At 35.7% G+C, this 27330-nt stretch overlaps 1 protein-coding gene and 1 long non-coding RNA gene across 5 annotated transcripts in view; one reads left to right on the forward strand and one right to left on the reverse strand.

The window, feature by feature from the left end:
- The window catches only part of LOC141585592 (uncharacterized), a 402245-nt gene that overhangs the window by 47917 nt on the left and 326998 nt on the right, over window positions 1–27330 (forward strand). For all 4 annotated transcript variants that reach the window (XR_012519137.1, XR_012519135.1, XR_012519134.1 and 1 more), the window contains exon 3: window positions 19857–19936. This is a non-coding gene — a long non-coding RNA (uncharacterized LOC141585592). The remainder of the gene's footprint in view (window positions 1–19856; window positions 19937–27330) is intronic.
- GPR149 (G protein-coupled receptor 149) overlaps window positions 1–27330 on the reverse strand; it is an 80283-nt gene that overhangs the window by 33909 nt on the left and 19044 nt on the right. The gene's annotated exons all lie outside the window — the stretch shown is intronic.

The following is a 27330-nucleotide window of genomic DNA, read 5'->3' on the forward strand; positions in this document are numbered from 1 at the left end:
TTTACTGATAACAATCATGTGGGCCCTGCTTTGGCTAAAAATAAATAGTCCTTCATCATGTGTTTCCTCAAATAAGATCTTTTATTCAGTAAAATCCCCTTTATTACCTTACCAGATCAATTTCTCCCTTATCAATTTTTCTTTTAGAAATGAATATTTCATATGTAATGTTCTGAAATAGTAACACATAATTTCTTTATCTCTCTCTCTCTCTCTCTCTCTCTCTCTCTCTCTCTCTCTTTCTCTTTCTCTTTTTCTTCTCCTCTCCTCTCATCTTTTCCTTCTTCCCTCCTTCCTCAGGTCTCACTATGTTGCCCAGGCTGGTCTCAAACTCCTGGGCTCAAGTGATCTTCCTGCCTCAGCCTCCCGAAGTGTTGGGATTACAGACATGAGCACTGCATCCAGCCCTATAAATTATTTCAAGGTCAAATTTTTTTTTTTTTTTTTTTCCATGAAAACCCACTAGCTTAACCACTTGCTATTAGGCCAGGTGACCAAATAAGTCCCACGCAAATTCAAGCTCAGTATCTTCTGAGACAAACCATTGTCAGCTATGGGGTTTTCTAAGGAGGAACATTAAAGCCAATGACCAGGCTCCATTAGCAGAAAGAGCCGAAGCAAAATTCTTATAGCTATTTTATTTTTTTGAATCCAGCAGATATTATGCTCAAAACCAGTATTTTCCAACTCAAGATATTCATCAGAATCTTTTTTTTTTTTTTTTTTTTTTTTTTTTTTTGAGACGGAGTTCCGCTCTTGTTACCCAGGCTGGAGTGCAATGGCGCGATCTCGGCTCACCGCAACCTCCGCCTCCTGGGTTCAGGCAATTCTCCTGCCTCAGCCTCCTGAGTAGCTGGGATTACAGGCACGCGCCACCATGCCCAGCTAATTTTTTGTATTTTTAGTAGAGATGGGGTTTCACCATGTTGACCAGGATGGTCTCGATCTCTCGACCTCGTGATCCACCCGCTTCGGCCTCCCAAAGTGCTGGGATTACAGGCTTGAGCCACCGCGCCCGGCCTCATCAGAATCTTTTAGAGAAAATTTTAAAAATACAATGATCAAGTTTCCACACTCAAAGTTTTTTTCATTTAATTGGACTATATGAACTGGACATCATTAAATAATTCTAACATGTAGTCAGTTTTAGAAAACCAGTATTATAAATAAATCCTCCAAAAGGCAGTTTAGAATGCTGTCATGATATATGCAATTGAAATATTTTTTTCCAGGTTAAAATACTTATACTGAATAAAAATGGATATGCTTGGAGAAGGTCACTGTAGACCATCATGGTGCAGTCACTGGACTCCAACACCTATTGCTATTCACATGATCTCCTCTGTTCCACCCATGTTGTCAATCTAATAGGAAATAACCCAAATAATTGATGCATTCTTTTTGCTCCTTATATACTTGTTTTTCTGATAACTATACCTTATACATGTGGCAGTTCAACAATTGCTACAATACTTTGATCTGAGAAATCAAGCTTTTTTAAACTAGCATTTTTCTTGAGTCCCAAGAAAAATAAGGTTTTACTATTTTAATGGCTATATTTACAAATTAATACAGCTCTGTTTTCAAGTTTATAGGGCCTAGTTTGTATTATAAATGGTAATTATTTTGAAGTGTTTCATACCATATCAGAAATCTCTAATTGCTTTAAGATATTTAATAGGGTTGTTATATCTGGTTGTGGTGGGGACGAGAATGTTCAAGGTAAAACAGACTTTAGGATTTATGGTGGAACCACCCTCACAACTTACCTAGGTCTATTTGAAGAAATAAAAGTAATGATTTAAAGTCCATTTATGAAAGACCAGGAAAGTCATGTTGTTAAGTCATAATGCTCAAAATTGAATTTGCTGATATACAGTATTTAAAAAAATATGTGATTACTTCCTAGCATAAATTGTTTAGGAATACATATTTGTCTTTATAAGGAAGGGAGAATATTATTCTTAACCCAGATGAATCAGTTAGATGTTAAAAATGATCTGCTTTCTTGCCCAACTACTTCTATCATACTCTAAATGATAAGGCTTTTTCTAATAGAGATAGTCTGCTAAAAGTCAGAGATTTGTTTCCACATAGTCTATCTTAGTATATATCCCTGGGAATTTTTAAGTTTTCTATCCCTTTTGCATGATTATGAAAGACTGGAAAACATTTAAAAATCTGGGTTTTGAAAGTAGAAGAGCATAGGCTGTTGGTTTTGACATAGCTTGAGATTCCCAAGTGATGTTGAGCAGGAGATTGGAAGAGAAGGAGTTGGGTCTTAGAGCTATGTGGCACATTTGGGTAGGGCAAGGTATCCAACAGTGGTGTTTCAGTCACATAAGTAAGACTCAGTTACTTCAGGGAATGGCATTTTCCATTCAACACCAGGTGCCAGATGTAGCAGAGCTCAACTAAGGTGGATGATGTGGGAAATGTTCAGAAATCCAGGAAGTCTGCTCATAAGTATAGAAGTATGAACACAGCACCCAGATGGCTTGAGAATACTTTGCAAAAGTCAATTTTCATAAAGCTAATTCATCAAAGGGTCAAATGTCAAATTACCACTTGATCGAATTTTTCAATTATCAAAATCTCATATTGAAAAATAGTCCTTTTGAATATCTTCAATAATATATTTTACTTAGCTGTATTTCAGATAATGTTCAAATTTATTAAATGCTGAAGTTCATAAGTCATTAAGTTTTCTTATGAATAAGTTCCTGAAGAATAGGTTTATGAGAACATTCGTATTTAATATACTCAAGAAAAATACATTCTTAATCATGTCTAACAAAATATGTCTTCAATGTAATCTGAACAAGAATATATCCAAATTCATTTAAAATACTCAAAATAAATGTTTTTAAAAACAAATTGTTGGCTTATTAGAAAATTTGTTACATTAAGTGAATTAGTCATTCAAAAAACTGCTCCTTCAGGGAACTGATTTTTGATGAACTGGTCTGTTTTCAATGTGAACTGAAATTAGTGGGGCAGGATTAGGGCTGGGATGAGGGTGGTGAGATCTGGAAAGAATACAGAATGGCTCTTTTTGAGAATGTAGTGAGGGCAGCCTAGGACATAGTGCCTGTGCCCATCACTGGGGCCAGCCTGGAGGAAAAGGGGTGCTATAATAAGCTCAGATAAATGGAGGCATTGGGCTTGAGGCTACTTATTTATATCCTGATAAAACCCAGATTGCTCAGAAAATAAATAGTGAGGCTGGATCTGTAGAAGATTAAATGAGCTGACCCAGCTGTGGGAGAACTGGGGAAGGCAGAAGCTGGGAAAACAGGAATAGGGCTGGGACAGTCCACTGAGCAGGCCAAATTTAAGCTACCTCAGACTTCAGATATCCTTTCTGCTTCTTTGAAGTCATGGTCAGTTCCATTATAGGAGGTTATTCAAGTAAGGTTTGGTTGAGATTGGGAGCACCTGATTCTATAGATTGCCTTTTTAGGAATTAACCAGTATTTCTAATTTTTACTTTGTGGCAGTACTTCACAGTGAATATGGGGCACACTGCTGGCCACATTGAAGTAGTTTAACAAAATGCTTGTTGACTTGATACAGTCATATGTGGATACTTGAAAACTCTTTTCAAGTCAATTATGGACATTTCCGTGACAAAGTTGTGATTTATACTTTGAATGGCAAATATCCCAGTGTTTAGAGTTCATGGGCATGTGCTTGAAAAACAGAGGTACTACAGTCATTCCTTGATATTTGAAGAGATGCTATGGTCTGGATGTTTGTGTCCCCCAAAACTTGTATGTTGATATTTTAACCCCCAAAGTTATGGTATTCGGGTGGGGCATTTTAAGAGGTGATTAGGTCATGAGGGTGGAGCCCTCATGAGTGGGATTAGTGCCCTCATAAAACAGCCCAAGGGATCTTGTTTGCCCTTCATGTGAAGACACTGAGAAGACGGCTGTCTCTGAACCAAAAGCAGGCTCTTACCAGACACTGACTTTACCAGTGCCATGATCTTGGACTTTTTAGCCTCCTGAACTGTGAGAAATAAATTTCTGTTGTTTATAAGCTATTAAGAGGGAATAAGCTATTTATAAGCTTATTTATGGTATTTGATTATAATAGCTGGATTCAACTAAGACAGGATGACAGAAATTTACATACAAGATATTGCATTGAAACAATGTCCTGTACACTTAGAGTGCTGAAAGTTAAAGGAGGTTTAGAAAACTGTGAAGATTAAAAAGCCCAGTCATTTTCATAAAGCCTCAGGTGAGATCTTATTTTCAGTAAACAAAATTCAAAAAGCAAAGTTATAAATAGCTATTACCAGTAAAGCAAAAGTATAGACATTTTCTCATAGCGTCTATATGTTCAGGCTCTTTAATTACATATAGCAGTAAGGAACACCTCAAACATGAGAAGAATTATTCAAGACCAGGGTTATTTGCCTCATCAATGACTATACCAATAATCAAGGTGCATATCTCTACAGCTGTTCTAAACAACAACAATGAGAAATACCAGCTGAGACAATTATATAGTAACCATGGAAGCCTAAACATTGTGTTGATGTGACTGGGATGGGGAAAACCCTAATTTTCTGGAGAGAGAAGCTTTTCGAAGTGGAATTTAGGAACTGTGCAATGTATGAAATAATTACAAAGTATAGCATTTTTGGGCTGAAAAAGACCTGAGGCTATTTAGTTCCAATCTTCCTGCTTTTCTCAAATGCCTCATTTTTCAGATGAGAAAACATGGGCAAAGATCCTGCTCACTGTTACACATATACAATTACTCAGTCCCACAGCCAGAGCTAGAGTCCAAAATCTACCCAGCAACAAGAAAGCCATCCAAAGTTCTGGGGTTTAAGTGCCCTTTTGTATAATTACTCTGTGCCAGGTTAGAGCTAATTTAGGGTTTGTGTTTGGAATTGTACCATCAGAATGGCCACTCTTTTTGGCTATGGAACAACTATAGAATAGTTACCCGTGCTTCTGGGCAGAAGGGGGCAAAATATGAATCAATGCTCTCTCTTCTTCATCTTAATTCTGGGCAAATTCTCCTATGGACTTTCTCCAAATGGATATATAAGTAAACTAAAGCCTTTGATAAATACCTTTTGTGTGTGATAGTGAGCATGACTGCTCTTCAGATACACTATATCTCAAAGGATATGAGTATGGTCCTTAAAGGATACAAGTGTGCAGTGAATATCTGAGCCTCTCTGTTGTGTTTGGATCTGTTTGTGCCTGGCGACTTGGTGTTTAGATATTTTTAGCTAGAGATGATTAGATTTTCAGCGAATTTGCTGAAAAGAAAGTTGTGCTATGTCTGCTCTATGACAGGGTGAAGGATGATGGAAGTGGAGATTATTTCACCTGGTTTTCTTCCCCAGTCCCTGGGAACCCTGTGAAGATAGGAAATCCAGAGTGGATTTTCATACTTTTTGTAATGGTTGTGAATGACACGAAGCTTAAAAATCAGAAGAGGCACTCTTACTTCAGGCACAACACTCTTGGGTACAAATGCTTTGTAAAATTTCAATAAACCAATCATTGCCCTTTTGTGAATTACTGCCTTGTCTTCTGGGGAGTGAGTAGGGCAAAAACAGAGTTGAAAGTGAATGCTGGAGTCTGACAATCTGGGCAGAATGTTGATTAGGCTTTTTACCAGCTGCGTGATTTTAAGGAAACTCCTTTTTGTTTGTTTGTTTTTATTATACAATCACATCTACACCTGAACTTCACTCTTAGGAGCTGTGTAAGAGACAATCACACACATCAAAAGATCAATGTGATAACTTCTACAATTTTCTATAACTCTCTGACTCTTCAAGTGTAGATAAGGGGAATGACTAATGGCTTGTGACAAATATTAGTTGAATGAATATATTATTAAATACACGTTTAACGAACAACAAGCATCTGATATTTGAAGGATATTTCATACTTTTAGCTTGTTTTACCTTAATATCTGGTGAAGTGAGTGTTTTTCATCCTCCTTTTAGTCAAGGAAATTGAGAGTCAAAAAGATGTCTAACAATAGTTGGGAATCAGGACTACCAATACCAGTTTTAACTAACTTATACAATTGCAAAGAGCTACACATCATTTCTAAAGACCCAAGGATGTGTCTACCTTTGTTTGCAACAGTACAGGCTCAGCCTGACAAGTTCTCAACAGAGATTCATGCCTGATCTCAAGAGCATACTCTATGGAGGAAGGTGGGTAGCACTGTCTCAGTGTGACTCTGTTGTCATAAGAAAGGGCTGTTTGTACAGACATTTAAAAAGAGAAGAGGTCCAAGGTTGAGCTTGTATTCATCTGCTTACCGAATAGGAAGCCCTTTGTAGTGCAAACCAATTTCTTCAGGCAACATGTGTCATCCCGTCAGGAGATACCACCTCCCACTCTGATTTCACCTAGGACCTGCCTTAGAGAGACTATGTGTTCTATGGACAAGTTATTACTATAAAAGACATTGCTGAAGAAAACACAAGATTAGGGACAAAAAAGAAGCAAAGCCACTATGGATTGAATTCTCACAGAGCCGAGGTTAAAATTTGGAAAGCTAAAAAATATTGTCATAATTTTTCTTGCAAAGCCATTCCCAATAATAAGACTTAAAGTATCTGAATAGAAGAGTCAATATTTTAAATATTTTATAATAATGTATGTATTTCCCTCCTTTTCATCTGGGATAAATTCAGCTTTTCTTTTTTGGAAGAAGGAGCTTAAGTACATTTTTCTTCTTTTTTCCCCCCATTAAGGGAAATAGCCAAGAGAATCTCAGGATTATGCTACAGTACATGTTAAAATTTAAAACCATTTACTGAATACGTATATAAAACAATGCCTATTCATGACAATTTTTAAACATATATTTTATACTGAAATGAAATGTGAAAAGTTCCTGGGCATTTCATGCTTTTGCGTGTTGAACATGTGCTTTTCCTCACCTTTTCTGCAGGATGAACTATTATTCCTTTCAAGGCTCGCAGTGAAAGCTGTAATGATTTCACTTCTCCTTTTGGCAAGATTACTTGTGCCTGTACACTTTACCACAAACTGTAGTACTCAATTTTCTTGAGATACTGTTACTATCTGTGCCCTCCTGTTTCTTCTGAGTTACTTGAGAGCAAGGGCCTTATTTGCCTCTGAATGTTTCAGACCCAGCCCTGGGCTCAATGAATATTTGTTAAGTGAATAATATAGTCCATGTCAGAAGTATACTCACGTTCTTCTCATGGCATCTGAGGTTGAAATGCAGTGACCTGACATAAGTTCAAACCTGTATAGGTTTGAGTATAGGTCAGATCCTGTCTCTTTCAGTTTTGGTAGAGTATGATTCAGTGAGCCTAAATTATTTCCCCAGTTCAATCATCTACTATCTCTGGATATCTTATTAAACTTCAAAAATCTGTGCCTTCTTCCATCTCATGGGAATGGTGAAAAATAAATGAGATCACATCTAAAGAACCAGGGCTTCTTATTAGAGTGTACATAATCATCATTATGTCATGCAAGCTCTGGGTACTCTCCAGAGTGCTAAAAAAATCTACCCTCAGGAAAAACAAAACAAATAAAAACTGGAAACATTTTTATTCTACCTCTGCTGTTTCTATTATTAAACAGTACATGTCTTGTGAACCTCTATGGCATGACCTTAAAAAACTGAAAAAAAAAGAATAAGACAAATAGCAGGAAAAACAAGCCTAAGCATAGCTTATTATTATTATTTTTTATGTGTGGGGACATTGATTTTTGTAACTTGCCTCAATGTGCAGAGATATTAAAAAAATAATTTTTGCCTATTTTGAATTGCAGGAAAGCAAACTCATATGTGAACTATACAGTTTCTAATAAAATACTTTATAAAAACACTGATTCTTCAGGTTATTTTAGAAAAGTATGCTTTAGTTATTGAGTTATTTAGAAAAATCCACTGATCTATGTTACCTTACATTTATAGTGTATTTACATTTGCTGTTTTGTCATCTGTAAAATTAGTTGTGAAAAATAAACTGTAAATTGATGAATAAACAGCATATATATCCTTATAAACTGTAGTTTGTGGGAAAAGTACCAATTTGGAATCCAGTTTTCCTTTTGCTTTTTTTAAGTGTGTCAGGAGAATTCAAACAATTTTTCTACATCTCTTTTCCCTTTGTCTGTCTCTCTTTTTCCCCAGCTTTCCACTGTTCTCTAAGCTACTATTTCTGCATTTTTTTTCTGAGTTTCTAAATACTTGAGCCTCCAATCGTGCCTTTACCTCCAATCATGAGGTCTAATTTAGGAGTAATTTTCTGGTGCCTTAGAAGCAGCATTCAGAAAGCATAGTCCTTGCCCTCTTCCTGGTAATGTCTGTAGAGCTGACAGGCAGGAACAGAAGCAGGCAGGCCATGATCCATTCCCTAACTCCATTCCAGCTGACTCGTAACTTGACTTCAGTCTGTCTGTATGTCCTGGAGGTTGACTATCCTAACACAGAACTTTATCATTCATGGCACAGGCACTGGAGAGCAGAATTCTTTCTGATAAATTGACCACTGTCAGAAAAACCAGGGTTATGGTAAACATTTCACAGATATTAAAAACACACACACACAAAGAATCACTTTGTCTGCATAAAAGCACTTCCTTCTGAATGGGAGTGGAAGTTAATCCAAGTGAGGAGGAAGAACAAATGGGTTTCCTCAAAGTTCCATAGAAAGATAATTACCTGTAGGAAAATATGCGAGAAAGTGGTTGAACCCCGGAGCATTCATTCATTCATTCTTATGGAGCAGGGGTCCCCAAACTTTTTACACAGGGGGCCAGTTCACTGTCCCTCAGACCGTTGGAGGGCCGGACTATGCAAGGTGTGACACCCTTCACAGCCAGCGCTGCTGCCTCCACTGTCCCAGACAGTGGTATACAGTGTCACAGGCCCAGCACCGCCTCCAGTGCTGTATACAGGGATGGCGGTGATCAGCCTGTGACACTGTGTATACAGCATCCTGGACATCTGCAGCAGCAGTGGGCCTCTTCTGTGGGAAGTCCACTGCTGCATGTTTCCCCTATTATAAGACACCACCTAAAAATAAGACAGCCCCCGTCTTTTGAGGGTAAAATTAATATAAGACAGAGTCTTATAATAGGGGAAACATGGTGTGTAGTAATGTTGGGGGAGACTTTTGGGCAAAGGGAGGTTATAGGGGCCATTATGTTGTTGTACATTTGTGGGAGTATGGGGGCCATTGTACTGTGTAGTAATGGTTATAGTGCTTTGCCTTTCTTCCTACTTCTGCTGTTATTTCACACTGCTTCCGGTGATGTGGGTTGCGACAGCCGCAGACTGGATGTGCGTCATATGACGCGCTTCCGGAGCCGTGACACGTGCATCCCGTGTCACCGGAAGTAGTACTGTACATGAGCGATGCCACGCTTTGTGGCACCACCACATACAGTGCTCCTCTCACTGACCACCAGTGAAAGAGGTGCCCCTTCCTGAAGTGCAGCAGGGGCTGGATAAATGGCCTCAGGGGGCCGTATGCAGCCCACAGGCCGTAGTTTGGGGACCCCTGTTACGGAGTATTAATTTCATACTAGGTACCATTACTAGCCTCTGCGAGAGACAAAGATTTGAAAATTCAGTCAGTAATGTCAGCAAGGTGGTAGCATAGAAGCCCTGGATCTTTCTTTCCTCCATGGAAACAATGTTCTACAATAAAATGCAGACTAATTTACTTTGTGAGAAATCCAGAAACTAGTCACAAGTCTCTTGCATCCTGGAGCAAGTGTAAAACTAACTACATGGAAACCAGTAAGAGAGAGGGGGACACCCTCTTGCCAAGGGCCCTACCCCTGGCATGGTACCATACAACTGGGGTAGATCCTAGCTTCCAGCTTCTCTCTGAGGAGGGAAGAAAAGGACAAGACAGTATATTCAGCATTTGAATTTTTTTGGAGGCCACCTGAGATACTGGCTTTTGTCTCACTTGCCTTGGAGGGCTGATGAAATCAGGCACACTATGGCCACCTGGGGCTACTGAGAATAATGACTGTGGTTTTGAAATGACAAGCTAACACATGAAGCAGCCCAGCTCAGCACAAGGGAAGCAAGCAGAAACAAACAAAATAGCTCCCAGTGTCTCTCTCGGAAGGGTGAGAAAAAAGAGGACACTGAATCCAATGCTCTAATATTTTTGGAGGGTTCCCAAAGCACTGAATTTTGTCTTGCCTGGCTTAGAGAATTAATGAAATCTGGCGTATTATAGTTACCTGGGAGCTACTGAGACCAGAGACTGTAGTTTGAAATAGTAAGTTAACATATACCACAGCCCCACTTCCTTGGTAAATGCCAAGTGAGTGGGTAGGAAAAAACCTTAGCTCCCAGCTTTTCCCTTGTGAGGGAAGAAAAGGATTGGATCATACTTCCAACAGTCTGATTGTGCTGAGGCCTCCCAGAGGCATTGACATCTGTCTTACCTGTCTTAGAACACTGATGAGATCTAGCATATTCTAGATGCCTGGTGGTCAGTGAGAACAAAGGCAGCAGTTTTATCTAGCATGAGGATTTGAGGGTCCCCTGGAATCTCTGGCTGGTCTGATTGATGATGGTTCTCTCCTGTACAAGGTCAGTCCATAAAGACTGGGAGTGGTGGTTGATTTGTCTAATGTGCAGACACAAACACAAAGAGTCAAGAATAAGGAAACAAGAAAGTATGTTCCAAACAAAGCAACGGGATAATCTTCCAGAAACCAACCCTAATGAAACAGAGATATGGTTTACCTGACAGAAAATTCATATAGAAAGGCCGGGCTCGGTGGCTCAAGCCTGTAATCCCAGCACTTTGGGAGGCCGAGACGGGTGGATCTTGAGGTCAAGAGATCGAGACCATCCTGGTCAACATGGTGAAACCCCATCTCTACTAAAAATACAAAAAATTAGCTGGGCGTGGTGGCGCATGCCTGTAATCCCAGCTACTCAGGAGGCTGAGGCAGGAGAATTGCCTGAACCCAGGAGGTGGAGGTTGTGGTGAGCCGAGATCGCACCATTGCACTCCAGCCTGGGTAACGAGAGCGAAACTCCGTCTCAAAAAGAAAAAAAAATGAAAATTCATATAGATGCTCATAAAGATGCTCAGTGAGTTCAGGAGACCAATGCATATAAACAAAAGGAGAATTTCAACAGAGATAGAAAATACAAGAAAATGCCAAACAAATCATAGAGATGAAGAATAAATAACTGAAATGAAAAATTAACTAGAGAAGTTCACCAGCAGACTAGATCAAACAGAAGACAGGATCAGTAAAATTCAAGACAGGTAACTGGCAATTATCCAGGTAGAAAAGCAGTAAGAAAAAATAATGAAAAAGAATGAAGAAAGCTTAAGGGACTCGTAGGATGCCATTGAGTGGACTAAAAACATTATGGGAGTGTAAGAAGAAGGATAAATAGAAATAAAGAGGCAGAAAGCTTATTCAAAGAAATAATAACTGAAAACTTCCCAAATCCAGGGAAGAAAATGAATACTCAGATCAAGGATGTTCCAAAAATTCAAATACAGTAAACTCAAAGAAATTCACAGGGAGATACATAATTAAACTGACTAAATTTGAAGACAAAGAATTTTGAAAGCAGCAAGAGAAAAGTCACTTATCCCATACAAGGAAATCTCTATGGGGTTATCAACAGATTTATCAGCAGAAACATTGCAGGCCAGAGGAGGTAGATGATAATAAATTCAAAGTGCTGAAAGAAAAGACCCCTGCTATGAATACCATACCTGATAAAAATGGTCCTTCAAAAATAAGGGAGAGAGAAAGACTTTCCTTCACAAATAAAATCTGAGGGAGTTCATCATTACTAGATCTGCCTACCAAGAAATGCTAAAGGAAGTTCTTCAAGTTAAAACAAAAGGAAGCTAAATAGCAATGATAAAATATATGAAAGTATAAAACTTGCTGGTAAGGGTAAATATAAAGACAAATACTATAATATAATACTGCAATGGTAGTGGGCAAACTTTCAATCATAGTATAAAAAAGTCAAAAGTACTAAAATAAGTATAACTATAAAATATTAATTGATACACATTGTAAAAAGATGTGAATCCTGACATCAAGAACATAACGTGTGGGGTAGGGGTAGGGGGAGAAGTAAAAATGTAGCTTTTGTATGCAGTTGAAGTTAAGTTGTTAAAAGCTTAGAACAAACTGTTATGACTATGACTTGTTTTATGCAAGCTTCATGGTACCCATGAAGAAAATACATGCAGAAGATGCACAAAAAGAAGAAAAAGAAATAAAAGTATAGCAATAAAAACAAAACAAAATACAAAAGAATACAGCAAGGAAAAAAAGATGAACAAAAGAACTACAAGGTAGTAAACAAACATGGCTATAGTAAGTAGTCCCTCATCAAAAGGAAGTACATTAATTACTTTAAAAAGATTAACTCCTCAATCAAAAGATATACTGTAGCTGAATGTATAAAAAAAACAAGATTCAACTTATGTTGGATCAGTTTATGTAAACTTAATACATTTGACAACTTATTAAGTTTACATACATTTACTTTAGGTTTAAGGATGCATCTAGGCTGAAAGTGAAGGGATGGAAAAAAATATGCTATGAATTTTAAACAAAAGAAAAACTGGCTATACTTATATTGGACAAAATAGACTTGAAGTCAAAACTGCCATGAGACAAAGAAAAACATTATACAAAGATAAAATGGTCAACTCACCAAAAAGATATAACAACTATAAATGTATATACATCCAACATCAGGGTACTTAAATATACAATGCAAAATTTAACAGAACTGATAAAGATATAAACAGTAATACGATAATTGTGAGAGACTTCAGTATCTCACTTACTGTAATACAGTGTTTGAAAAAAAATCAATAAGGAACAGGATCTGAACAACACTATAGACCAAATGAATCTAACAGATTTATACAAAACATTTCACCAAAGAGCAATAGAATATACATTTTCCTCATTGTACATGGAACAGCCTTCAGGATAAAGCACATGTTAGATCACAAGTAATGTCTTCACAGACTTAAAAAGACTGAAATCATACCAAGTATCTTTCCCAATCACAATAGAATAAAACTAGGTAATCAGCAGAAGAAACACTGGAAAATTTGCAAAATGTGGCAATTTAACACACCTTAAACAACCATTGGGTCAAAAAAGAAATCAAAAGGAAAATTACAAAGACAAATGAAAATAATAAAAAAATAATAATAACCTGAACTTAGGGGATGCAGCAAAAGAGGTACTAACAAAGAAGTTTATAGCAATCATTGTCTATATTTAAAAAGCAGGAAACTCTCAAATAAACAACGCAACTTCACATCTCAAGAAACTGAAAAAGAAAACCAAACTAAGATCAAAGTTAGCAGAAGGAAGGAAATAATAAATATTAAAACAAAAATAAATGAAATAGAGAATAAAAAAGTGACAGAAAAGTAGACAAAACTAAGAGTTTATTTTTTGAAGGAAGAAACAAAATAGACAAACCACTAGATAGATTAACTAAAAAGAGAAAAAAAAAGAGGGAAGATCCAAATAAAATTAAAAATAAAACAGGAGACATTACAACGGAGGGAACCAAACTATTAAGAAAAAGATTGTAGTAAACTACTATGAGCAGCTATATACCAATAAATTGGGTTACCTGGAAGAAATAGGTAAATTCTCAGAAACATACAAGATTGAGTCATAAAGAAACAGAAAATCTGAACAGACCTATACCCCGTGGAGGGATTGAAATTGTAATCAAAAACTTTCTACCAAAGAAAAGCCTAGAACCAAACGGCTTCAATAGTGAATTCTACCAAACATTCAAAAAAGAATTAATGCCAATTCTTCTTAATCTTTTCTAAAGAATTGAGGAAGATGGAACACTTTCAATCCCGTTTTATGAGGCCAGTACTATCCTGATATCAAAGCCAAACAAAAATATCAGAAGAAAACTACAGGCCAGTATCCTTGATGAACATAGATGCAAAAATCTTCAACAAAATACTGACAAACCAAATTCAGCAACTTACTAAGAAGATCAGTCACTCATGACAAACTGCAAGTTATCCCTGGAAGGCAAGTATAGTTCAACATATGAAAATCAATTAAGGTAATACACCACATTGACAGGATGAAAGATGAAAATCACATGATCTCAATAGATGCAAAAAAAAATTGTTAAAATTCAACATTCTTTCATGTTAAAAACCCTCAACAGACTAGAAATAGAGGGAAATTACCTTAACATGAAAAGGCCATTCATGAGATGACCATAGCTAACATTATACTCAATAGTGAAGAACTTTTAAAAGTGTTTTCTTTAAGATGAGGAACAAGGCAAGGATGCTCACTCTCACCACTTTTATTCAGCATAGTAGAGAAATCCTGGCCAGAGTAATTAGGCAAGAAAAAAAAAAAAAAAAGGCATGTAGGTGAGAAAGAAAAAAGCAAAGTTATCCATGCTTGCAGGTAGCATGATTTTATGTATAGAAAACCCTAAAGACTCTACCAAACTACTGTTATAATTAATAAATGACTCAGTAATGCAGGATATAAAATCAACATACAATAATTAGCTGTGTTTCTATACACTAACAGTGAGCTATCTGAAAAGGAAATTAGAAAAACAATCCTGTTTACAGTGCCATCAAAAATAATAAAATACACAGGAATAGCCTTACTAAGTAGATGAAAGACTAATATACTGAATCCTATAAACCACTGACAAAAATATTAAAGTATAGCCGGGCGCGGTGGCTCAAGCCTATAATCCCAGCACTTTGGGAGGCCGAGGCGGGTGGATCACGAGGTCGAGAGATCGAGACCATCCTGGTCATCATGGTGAAACCCCGTCTCTACTAAAAATACAAAAGCTGAGGCAGGAGAATTGCTTGAACCCAGGAGGCGGAGGTTGCGGTGAGCCGAGATCGCGCCATTGCACTCCAGCCTGGGTAACAAAAGCGAAACTCCGTCTCAAAAAAAAAAAAAAAAAAAAATTAAAGTATAAACAAATGAAAAGATATCCCAAGTTGATGTGTTGGAAGACAATATTGTTAAAATGTCTATATTACCTAAAGTAATGTGGAGATTCAATGCAATCCCTATCAAAATAACCCAGTTACACCTTTCACAGAAAGAGAAGAAATAGTTCTAAAATTTATATGGAATCACAAAAAACACAAAATAGCCAAAACAATTTCAAGAAGAGCAAAGCTGGAGGCATCACACTTCCTGATTTTCAAAATATATTACAAGGCTATTTGGTATATATTAATTTAATAATTAAATGAAATTTTAATATAGTAATTTAAACAGTATAGTACTGGCATAAAGAAGGACATACAGACCAATGGAACAGAATAGAGAGCCCAAAGTAAACCCACATGTATATAATCAACCAGTGTTTAAGAAGGGCACCAAGAATAAACAATGGGGAAAGCATCATTTTCTCAGTAATTGGTGCTGGGAAATTTGCACATCCACATGCAAAAGAATGAAAGTGGATCCTTGCTCAAAATGGTTTAAGTGCTAAACGTAAGTTCTGAAACTATAAAACTATTAGAAGAAAATAGAGGGAAAAAACTTTATGATGTTAGTATTGGCAGTGACTTCATGGATGTAACTCTAAAAGCATAGGCAACAAAATGAAAAACAGCCAAGTGGAAATACTTGAAACTAAAAAGCTTTTGTCCAGTAAGGAAAACAAATGGCATGCAATGGCTACCTACAGAATAGGAGAAAATATTTGTAAACCATGGTATCAGATAAGGGGTTAATTTGAAAATATATAAGGAACTCATACATCTCAATGCATAGAAAAAGCAACAATTAATAACCACCTTTTAAAAATATGCTCTGGGGTTGAATAGATGTTAGTCCAAGGAACACATACAAATGGCCCACAGATAGGTGATAAGATGCTCAACATCACTGATCATCAGAAAAATGCACATCAGAATTACAATGAGATACCACTTCACATATGTTAGGATGGCTATTGTAATGATTTTCTAATGGCATTCCAACCAGTAGTTTCCATCTACTATTTATCATTCTAGTTGACTCCTCCCTTCTTTATTTATAAAATAAATAATTGCCTTCTTACAGATTAGAAGGCAGAAATATATTGTCTTAGTTCAGCAGGTCTATAGTTCATATAAGTAAAAAGGTATAATGAGGAAATTTTTTTTTTTAATTGGAGTATTTTAGAATAGTTTGTGCTGGGATACTAACTTGCTAGAAAACCAGAAGAGATCTGAATATTGAGATACTGACCAAAAATAAAATAATAAAATAAAATAAAATAAATCAATTAATAATACCTCTAAGAAAAACTGACTTATTCTTAGAATGTGAGCAGAAAGTTAAGAAGGTAGATTTTGGGAAATATGTTTAAAATCAAATGTTACAGTAATTTCTACAGCAAAACTACAACCATGAATACCTTAAAAACACATACATTCTACCAAAGGTAATGTTTTCTAAACCTTTATATATATATATAATTTATATATGTAACATGTATAATTTATGTGTAACATATATGTAATTTATATATCCTGTAACCCTGGCACTTTGGGAGGTCAGGGCAGGAATATTGCTTGAGCCTAGGAGTTGAAGCCCAGCTGGGGCAACATAGTAAGACTCTATTTCTAAAAAATAAAATAAACATTAGCCACACATGGTGGTATGTGCCTGTAGTTTCAGCTGCTCAGGAGGCTGAGGTAGAAGGATCCTCAAGGCCAAAAGTTGGAGGCTTTGATGAGCTATGATTGTGCCACTGTACACCTGTACTCAAGCCTGGGTGAGAGAGAGAGACCGTGTCTCTCCTAAACAAACAAACAAAAAACAAAAGTGATTTCTTTATAGAAAAACACAGCCAGGGGATTCAAAATATTTAATATATGAAAGTGTATAATTTCTTGACCATCCAATATTTTTCCTGATTCCTTAGGCTCAGATAGAGGCAGCAGCAATCAAAAATTATAAATATACTAATGTGTGTCTAGTTTTGAACCTGTCTAAAAAGCACTGAGGTGGTCTGAATTCTGATTCTCATTGGAACCTTTTGTTTCAAGCAGATTTTTTTAATGTTGCCCAACTAAACTTTAACTTATATATCATATAAAATTATGTAAATTTTTTATTCAGGCCAACCCCCATTGTTTAAAGTAGAAAATGTTAGTTTAGTGTGGGATCAACATAACTATTCCCACTCTACAAGACAGGTAACAGACACTTCAGAAACAAATTCAAGCAGCTAATTAATTATTGAGGAATAGTAGAATTCACATGTTTTTTATTTCCATTATTAAGAAATTTTCATTTTTGTTTAAGACATTTCTAAAGCAATAGTATTCTTGAGTATAAATATATCTGATTAAACTACTTTTTTTTTGATTTATGACTTTTAACTTGTAGCAATGGGAGGTTTAAAATGCTTCTGTCTGTAGTTAGATGACTTTGTTACTCTTATTTTGCTTCAAAGTCTTCACAAATCTAAAATTTGATGTGACTTGGTATGAGAACATTATATAATTTGTTAGGGTGTCATTTTAAAAGAGTTTAACTTAAATATTATATAAATTGGTAGGGTATCATTTTTAGGGAGTTTAAATCTAAATTATATATAAAGGTAAACAAAATATGATTCTAAAAACACAATTAAAAGTAAAGCTTGATATCAACAAAATAATTTTAGGAATATAAATATTGCTTTTATTTATGTCTTTTTTTTGAGACGGAGTCTCTCTCTGTCACCCAGGCTGGAGTGCAGTAGTGCGATCTAGGCTCACTGAAACCTCCACCTCCCAGGTTCAAGCAGTTCTCTGCCTCAGCCTCCCAAGTCACTGTGATTACAGGCACCTGCCACCATGCCCTAAGAAATACAGTAATTTTTGTAGTTTTAGTAGAGACAAGGTTTCATCATCTTGGCCAGGCTGGTCTCGAACTCCTGACCTTGTGATCATCCCGCTGTGCTTCCCAAAGTGCTGGGATTACAGGCATGAACCACTGCACCCAGCCCCCAGGAGTATAAACGTTAAGATCAGACTTTATTATGTATGCAAGAACTTTGTAGGTGTGAGTTCCTTTTTCTCTTCCCTTTGTCTTTTTAACGTGTTAGCTCTTCATGAGTCATTTCTACTAGACTGGGGTAGTGAGGGATATAGAGGTTAAAAAAAAAAAGTAGATGGTCTTTTCTGTCAGTTATCTCCTTATTTTAAAAAATGGATTTTTTTTTGTCATTGTTGTTGTTTTAAGAGCAGTAACTATTGAGTCAGAAGACATGGCCTTGAGTTTAAAACTTATAATTCCAGCCTTGTAACTTGGGTGTTTGAGTCTTTCCCACTGATTTTTGTGTCTTTTGGATATGGTGAGAGGGAGGAGAGAAGTATGTATTGCTGAATTAGAGAATTTGAAATGGAAGCAAATCCAATCCCTATTACTTGGGAAAAGTTTAGAGTCAAACCAGGAAGACCAGGCAGCTAAACCAACCCTTCAGGTGAGGTGTCTGGTAAAGGACAGATTCATTAAGTGAAAAAAACAGAGCGAGAATCGGATTTTAAGAAGGATGGGAAAAGGTTATCCTAAGAGAGGGCAGAGAGGGAAAAAGCAGTCCAGGACAGCCAGCTTGGAGGGACTATGGCTTTTATGATCAGACTTTGGCCGTTTTTGCATGTATTTTATATTGTATTTTCTTAAAGAACGGAGTATGTCAGTAGTATGCTGGAGTCGGCTCAAACTGGCTCATGCAATTTTTAGAAATCTTGCAAGCTGATTATTAAAAATAAGTTATATAAACTTAAACTAAATTAAAAACAAAGGAAATAAATACTCAAAGCTCATCACTCCTAATTATTCTAATACATCTTGTTATTACTTATGTTCTTGAGATTATTTACATCTATTGTATCTGTATGTTGGTAATACTATATAAAATTGTATTGTTGTACATCACAAGTCCTAATATGTAGCATTTTCTGACTTGCATGGTATAAATACTCCCACCGTGGCTGATTTGAAACTCCCAATGTGACATCACTGAATGCAGACTTGGGAAGAGGTGCACAGGAAATTGTGTATTTGAAAATGATTACGTAATTCAATAAAGAAATCATATCATTGTTTAGCATATGCCTTAGTTATTTAATTTTTATCTTACTCATTAGTATATATAAATGTTAACCAACATTTATATTGTCAGTTGTAACTACAGTTTGGACATGGTTGTAAGATTTTTGTAAAAATCAACCAAAGCATTCTGTGAGAATCAGGTAGCTATAGGGAATTTACAATACAGAATATCTATGTTAATATTATTGGTAAATTATTTGCTACACATCCTTTATATTAGTAAAGGTTGTATAAGCTTATATATGTACACACACTTATATACATACACTTTTTCCCACAATGCGAGTTACAGTTGTTAAACATTTATCAACAGACCATTAGGATATTAATCTCAGTTCAACTGTCTATCAAAGCAGAAGAAAACATCTTCCCTGTCTATCTAGAAAGAGGATGAGATTAGGCAATATATATAAAAGTTTGTTATATACTGCTAAGTACTATACTAATAACAAGTAAGGTAATGATTAGGGGAAAACACCTTTCCTCTTCTGGTCCATTCAAGGTTTTAAAATGACACTATCTTGACTTTGTGAAACAAAAAAAGTTTCACTGGTGAAGAAAGTTGCTTGTAGTAAAATTGTGTCAATTTTCTCTATCTCTGATATTTTTCTTGCTTATTTTAATGGTCTTTTATCCTAAACTATAAAATAGTTCGTTCAGAATGGTTATTTCTATTTGCATCTGAATTGAAACCATTGTGTTTTTTTTCAATTTACACAGCTGAGAACAGGAAGCTTTGAGTACAATTTGAAAAGAAAGAAAGAAACAACGACAACCCTATAATATCATGGGGAAATGAGGTAAGCAGAATAATTACTAAAATTGAAATTTGGCTAAAATGACAAGTTCAGAAACCCAACTATTTCCATATGTGCTCTTGGATCTTAAATAATTAAAAATAGCCATGACTCATTTCATCAATGTAGGAATTGACTCAAAGAAACCAATATCATTTGTTCATGGGTGCTTATGATTATTACCACTTGATGACTTGGCAGACTGCAGGAAAATTGGATCAAGTCAAATCCGCTTAATTTTCATCATTTGCTCAAATTAAAGTACAAAATGATGTTTCATCCTATTCATAGAGCTGAATGTCACTCCAATAAACATAAGAGAAAGACCCTAATTACAACTGGAACACTTTTTTCCTCATTATGTTATAACTTTGATTTATAAAATGCAGACTAGTGTTATTCAATGTAAGAAGTTCATTAGAATCATTAATTTAAAAAAAAAAAAACTAAATGCTAGTACCAACCTGCTGGAATCCTCATTTGGTTATTTTGAATTTGGACTTGGTACTAGTATTTTCTTTTTAAGTGTTAATGTCTGGCTGGGTTTATGATATTTTCCTATAGTAAGTGCTTCTCCAGAGGTCAGGCTTATTAAAGGCTAGTCGGAGCTATTTATACCAGTAATGTGAATATCTTGTCAAAGATTCAGACTGCAATAATTTCTTCTTCATACTTTTGTAAAAAATGCTACAATTCTCATATAAAAGTTAAACTTAACTAATAGAAAATGAATTAGTACTGCTATAAATTAATATTTTTCACATAAAGAAGGTCAGTTACCACCTTTCTTCCCCCCAAAATGTTAAAAAAAAATTGTCAGTCATCACTTAGTGTAGTAAATATTATGTTTATCCTTAATCTAGGCTTGTAATCTTTCTAATCACTCTGTATTCTATTTGAACCTAAAATTCCAGATGAAACTCTAAGTTCAATATGGAATGTAAATCTTCTTATTGGAATCAGAATTCCCTCAGTGTTTTCAGGGCTGTTAGCAACTTTCCTCTGCTGTAGGGATCAATGGTCCAGTTAGTCACCTAAAACTCTTAGAAGTATTTGAAGGCATGGCCTAAGGTATCTTTGGTGCACTATTATTAGGAAGTCTTTGATATCCTTTGAGTTTCTTTATGAAAGAACAAGGAAACAACTTTATTACAAACATCTGAATCACCCCCACATTCCAGTTTGAAATACACAATTGCTTTCACTGAAATTTATTCAGTCATTCCACAGCATATTATAGAGCTCCTACTCTATGAAATACATGCGTATCTGAAGGTCACTAGTACTTCTGTACTATTCTCATATACGTGTGTTAATAATTGTATGTATTTGAAATTATTTACAAATGATCACAATATTAAATCCTCATAGTAGTTCTGTAAGCTTACTAAGGGTCAGAGATTATATTATTTGCCTTAAGTAATATTTCATATAATATGTAGTGGTTGTGTCAGTGGACAACAGAAGAGGATCTTGGTATCCTTTTCATTATTCTTCACTGGTGTTCTCAAAACCACTTCAATAAACATGCTCTCCAGTGAAAACCAGGGAGTTGCATAGGCAAAGCACTTTAAGTTAATTTCTCTAGACATCCCTTTCACAAGATTGTCATTCTGATGCTCTCTCTATATAGAAATCCTGGAGCCTCCCCTGGTAGCACTGTACTATGTTCTATTGAATTACATGACATCATCTCTGAGTAATTTCTGGTTCATTTTTATTGCAATGAATCAAAAGTTGTAAAACCACCTTCCTAAGATTACAGAATTAAGTTATATGCAGTTGATAAGAGTTATAGATAATGTTGAAATATTTGAAAGAAATTTAAGTCTCAGGCCTGCCTGTTTCCAAAGCCAATGCTCTAGCGGCAAAATTTCATGAGACTAGACACTACATCATAATTAGTGATTAAAACAAAGAATATTAAATATCATTTTATCAGAGTAATATTTGCTCCAAAATGAATGGACGCATGCTAGACTTTTACACTCAAATATTACAGAATGTTTTGTTGTTTCACAGAATGACAAATGTATTTGAGTCCTGGTTTTACCACTTAGTATTGTATGATTCATGAGAGAAAGAAGCTGGTTCAAGTTTTATCTTTATCCAAAAGGTAAAATTCAAAAAAACTATGAGCTTTTTTTCTGAGAAATTTTTCTCTTTTAATTCCTATGACTGCTTAAAATTGGTGAGTCTTATAAACTGCTAATAATTGTTACTAAGTGGTATTAATTTGCTTTTAGTGTTGATACTTTTCTAGCTTTACAGATAGTGCCACTGAACTAAATAAAGATTTCTAAATCACAGCTTAAGGTGTAGAAAAGGTGACTCTTTTTGAATAGAGATTATTTGTGAAGGTAGAGAGAGTCTGTGTTTGCCCAATGGCAAGGCAATGTTTTCCGGTGATTCTGCTGGGGTCTATTAAACTATAAAGCAAATCAGATGGCATATTTTTGCTTTTCTTTGCTGACAGTTTCATCTCACAGAGAGTACAGGAAGCAAGAGGGAACAGTTTTTTAGAATATAATTCTTATCAATATGGGATAAATAATTAGTGAAAGTAGAAGAGTTGGACACCTAAGGAGAAAAACAACTATGCATTCCTAGCGTATGTGATATCCAGAAGAAAAATGCTAAACATAGTAGGCTAGACACATTTAAACTTTTAGAAGGCAAATTTGGGGGGAGAAACAGAAAAAAAAAATTCCACATATGAGTGTCAAGACTGCAATTTTGGCTGTATAATCATAAGTGATCCAGTTAAGGAATAAAGGAAATTTTTATCTTTAAAATTAGTGCAGGTCAGGTCAGGCCTGAGGGAAACCTCTACAACAAATTATTCATTGCAAAAGATGGGAAGGTTAATATTAGGAAGTCTAAATGAATATAATAATCTGTGGCTTGCAAAAATACTAAAGTAACAATGTAGGTCTTTGGAAATTTATGTTTAGATCCAAAGGTCAAAAAAAGGAATAGGCCCACTGCTTATAGCTAATGCCGTCAAGTCAAGGGATGGCACAGAAGAAGCTGATACCCTCAGCTCCTAATTTGTTTTTATATTCTTTCTAAATGAATCTTAAAGCACTAAGAAAATATTTGTAAATATTAAGAAAGACAAATTTAAAATAAAAATAATGAGAGATCCTTGCTACTGTAGAAGTGCAAATTTCTGTCTGAAAGAATTATATGCAAAGTTAGTGTGAAAAGTCACTGTATGAATATGGTTGTTGCTGATATCCTTAAAACAAATGGGAACATTAAAACTGTGCAAATATTTTCAGTTTTTAAAATGGAAAGCAGTCCAGGCACCATGGCTCACACCTGTAATCTCAACACTTAGGAGGCTGAGGCAGGGGATCTTTTGAGCTCAGGAATTGGGGGCTATGATGAGCTATGATCACACCACTGTACTCCAAGCCTAGATGGCAGAGTGAGACACTGTCTCTAATAAAAAAAACAAATAAATAAAAATAAAATAGGAAGCAGTGAATTCAACAAAGTAGACAAGTGATATTTACATCAATTCCTGGAAAAAGTTTCTAAGATTCATGAAAATTTCTAAGATCTATCTTTCTAAGATGAAAAGACAGAGTTTGAGAGCCAAGAAAAAAAAAAAAAGCTGTAAGACCAGGACACAGTATGAATTATCTACAACTAAGTGTTTGTAGATTAATTCCTTTCTTCCTCAGTGTTGCTGTACATAACACTACGTAGACCTTCTGTGGTCTGTAAGTACATTGTACAATTTGGCTCTCACTGAAGTACAGCTAATTGTTTGAAAGTTTTCTTCACATATGTGCCTGTGAGGAACTTGAAAGTAGGAGGCTTATATCTTTATATCCACAGTGCGTCTATGAAAAATACTTACTGAATAAACTAACGGCAGATGAAAGGAATGCATTTGAAAATTTTATATTAGTGTTCTATTGAAGTGTCTTCTAATTTCCTAATAATATCCTTGTGAACAAAAGGGAGGAAAAATATATTGACTGCAAGAGCAACTAAGGAAATTAATAACTGTTGAAACCCAGAATATTAACCGTGTTTTTAAATAAATCAAAATGAATGAGAGGACTTGTTTCTAGTAGTGTATGTCAGGCTTCTGTCTTTGGCCCTGTCTTGATCCACAGTGAACAATTTTGATAGAAACATGAAGGATAACTTATTAAGTTCATGGTGACACAAACTTTAGAATGACAATATGGAAGTCAGATCTTAGGATCAGCATCTGAAAGCATTTTTTACAGCATTAGAAAAGATTATTGAAATTTAGGAAGAGTAGTCTAAAGGAAGTAGGATAAAATTTAACAGAGAGAAGACATATTTGGGTCCAAACAACAGATGACAAATGTACAACATGGGATGCTTTATGGCTAGGCAGTAGCATGGGCAAAAAGGGCTGGAGGGTGTTAGTGCTTCTTACGCTACACTTCGGTCATTAGGTTTGCAAAACTCATGCATGTTTTGTTAGCTTTAGTTTGTTTTGTTCTTTTTTAGTTAGAGGTAGAACCAGATTTCAGGGGTCTTGAAAGCTTATATAGCTTTGTTCTTTAAAAAGGTACAGAAATCTTCTTTTTGTTAATTTTATGAAAACATAATCCTACTTGGACACATTGATAGGGTTCCTCCCAGCCTTGGAAGAGACTAGTGCAAGCAAGAAGCCAAAAATTTAAGCTTCAGTGGCTTCATGGAAAATACAATTCTGTATGTAGTATTCTATTATAAAAATAATTTAAGGATATACTCTAATGTTGATGAACTTTTGGCATATGCCTAAATGCTAGTGCTATGAAAAAAAAGAGCTCCCAAAATGTAAATATGTTCTAGGTGGCACTCTCCAATAGAACTGCAATATGGTCATGTTCCATATGGATACTATTCAGTGTAGTAGTCACCAGCCACATCTGGTTACTGAGTACTTGAGCTGTGGTAGTGCACCTGAGGAACCAAGTTTTAAATTTAAAAAATGTTTAATTTATCTAGATATAAACAACCACATGTGACTAGTGGTTAGTGTATTGGACAGTATAATTCTAGGATGTGTAACCAAGAGTGTCATTGCTGAAGCATGAAGCATTAATATATTTAACTTTTGAAAATATTGCTAACCTATTTTACAAAGTGATTTTAACAATTTATCCTGCCAACAGTTTATATTTGTTTATGTTTTCCATATTCTCATTAACTCCTGAAATTTTCAGACTACATAATCTGAGCTAATGGTGTGAGTGTGCAGAGGTCACTCATTTATTTTAATTGAGATATCTTGATTATTAATGATATGGTATACCTTTACACAGGGCCGTAATTATGTGGATTTCCCTTTACACAAAGTACCAATTTAAATATTTTGCTCACATACTATTGGGTTGGCTGTCATTTCTTGTTGGGTTATTAGTGTTATTTATAAGTTATGTATTCTAAATATAAGTTCTGTGTTATATATTTTTCAGATATGCACACACAGAGTTTTAGAGAATAATACCCAAATCTCACTCAAGACAAATTAAACACTGTTCAACAATGTTTTAAGAGTGTTAGCCGATGTAATCAGACAAGGGAAATTAAACATAGGCATAAGAATTGATAAAGAAGTAGTAAAGCAATCTCTATTTGCAGATGATATGATACTATACCTAGAAATTTTTGATAATGATAAAATAAATTTAAACAATGAAAAGAATTCAGTAATGTGGCAGATATAAAATTAATGGGTATAAATCTATACCTTAAATATAGAAAAATAGTAGCCAGTAATAGGGCATAATAGTAGAGAAAAACCTCATTTATACTGAAGACAAAAAAGATTGAATACAGCCGGGCGTGGTGGCTCACACCTGTAATCCCAGCACTTTGGGAGGCTGAAGGGGGCAGATCATGAGGTCAGGAAATCAAGACCATTCCAGCTAACATGGTGAAACCCCGTCTCTACTAAAAATAAAAAATTAGCCAGGCATGGTGGCACACACCTGTAGTCCCAGCTACTCAGGAGGTAGAGGCAGGAGAGTCGTTGAACCCAGGAGGTGAAGGTTACAGTGAGCTGCACTCCAGCCTAGGCAACAGCACTAGACTCCGTCTCAAAAAAAAAAAAGATTGCATACATAGAAATAAACTTTAAAAAATACATAAAACTTACAGGAAGAAAACAAAATTTTTTACAGAAAAGATATGAGAATAGTCTAGAGCAAATGGAAAGACATCCCCTGTTCTTTGATAGGGCAACTTGACATTATAAAGATGTTAGTTCTCTCTGAGTTAATTTACACATCGAACACAATCCTGAGGAAGCTATTTTGTGGAGTTAGACAAGTTGAAATGAAACAACAAACAGGCAAGAATAGAAAAATACCAAAAATTATAGATGAATCATCCTGATCAGACATTAAAAGTCACTGTAATAGCCTCTAGTTAAAACAGTGAAGTGCCAGTTCAGGAGCAAATGGTTAGTGGAATAGAAAGCCCAGAGGCTGGGGGTGGTGGCTCATGCCTGTAATCCCCATACTTTGGGTGGATCACCTGAGGTCAGGAGTTTGAGACCAGCCTGACCAACATGATAAAACCCCATCTCTACTAAAAATACAAAAATTAGTCCAGCATTGTAGCACATGCCTGTAATCCCAGCTATTTGAGAGGCTGAGGGAGGAGAATTGCTTGAACTTGGGAGGCGGAGGTTGCAGTGAGCTAAGACTGCACCATTGCACTCCAGCTTGGGCATAACAGCCAACCTCTATCAAAAAAAGAAAGAAAGAAAAAAATAGAAATGTATAAGATAAACATTATAACTCACTGTGGATAATGATCTACCTTTAAATAAATAATATTTTTTAATAATGATAAGCAACCATTTGGAAAAAGTATATAATTATACCCATATCTTTCACCTAACACAAAACTAAATTCTGAATGCTTTTAGGATCAAAATAGAAATAATTAAGCCATACAAGTACTTAGAAGAAAGCATGGGTGAGTTCTATTTTAAATTGGATTTCTGGCTGGGTGCGGTGGCTCACACCTGTAATCCTAGCAATATGAGCGGCCAAGGTGGGTGGATTGTCTGAGCTCAGGTGTTCGAGACCCAGCCTGGACAACATGGTGAAATCCCATCTTTACTAAAATACAAAAAATTAGCTGGGTGTGGTGGTGTGCACCTGTAGTCTCAGCTCCTTGGGAAGCTGAGGCAGGAGAATCACTTGAACCCAGGAGGCAGAGGTTGCAGTGAGCCAAGATCGCGGCACTGCACTCCAGCCTTGGCGACAGAGTGAGACTTTGTCTCCAAAAATAAAAAATAAAATAAAATAAAATAAACTGGATTTCTAACTATTACTAAAAAAATCCAAATGCAATTAATAAAAAGATTGATAATTTTTATTATAAACAAATAAAAGATTGTGCAT

Source organism: Saimiri boliviensis, chromosome 9, assembly GCF_048565385.1.
Source record: "Saimiri boliviensis isolate mSaiBol1 chromosome 9, mSaiBol1.pri, whole genome shotgun sequence".
Classification (NCBI taxonomy): Eukaryota; Metazoa; Chordata; class Mammalia; order Primates; family Cebidae; genus Saimiri; species Saimiri boliviensis.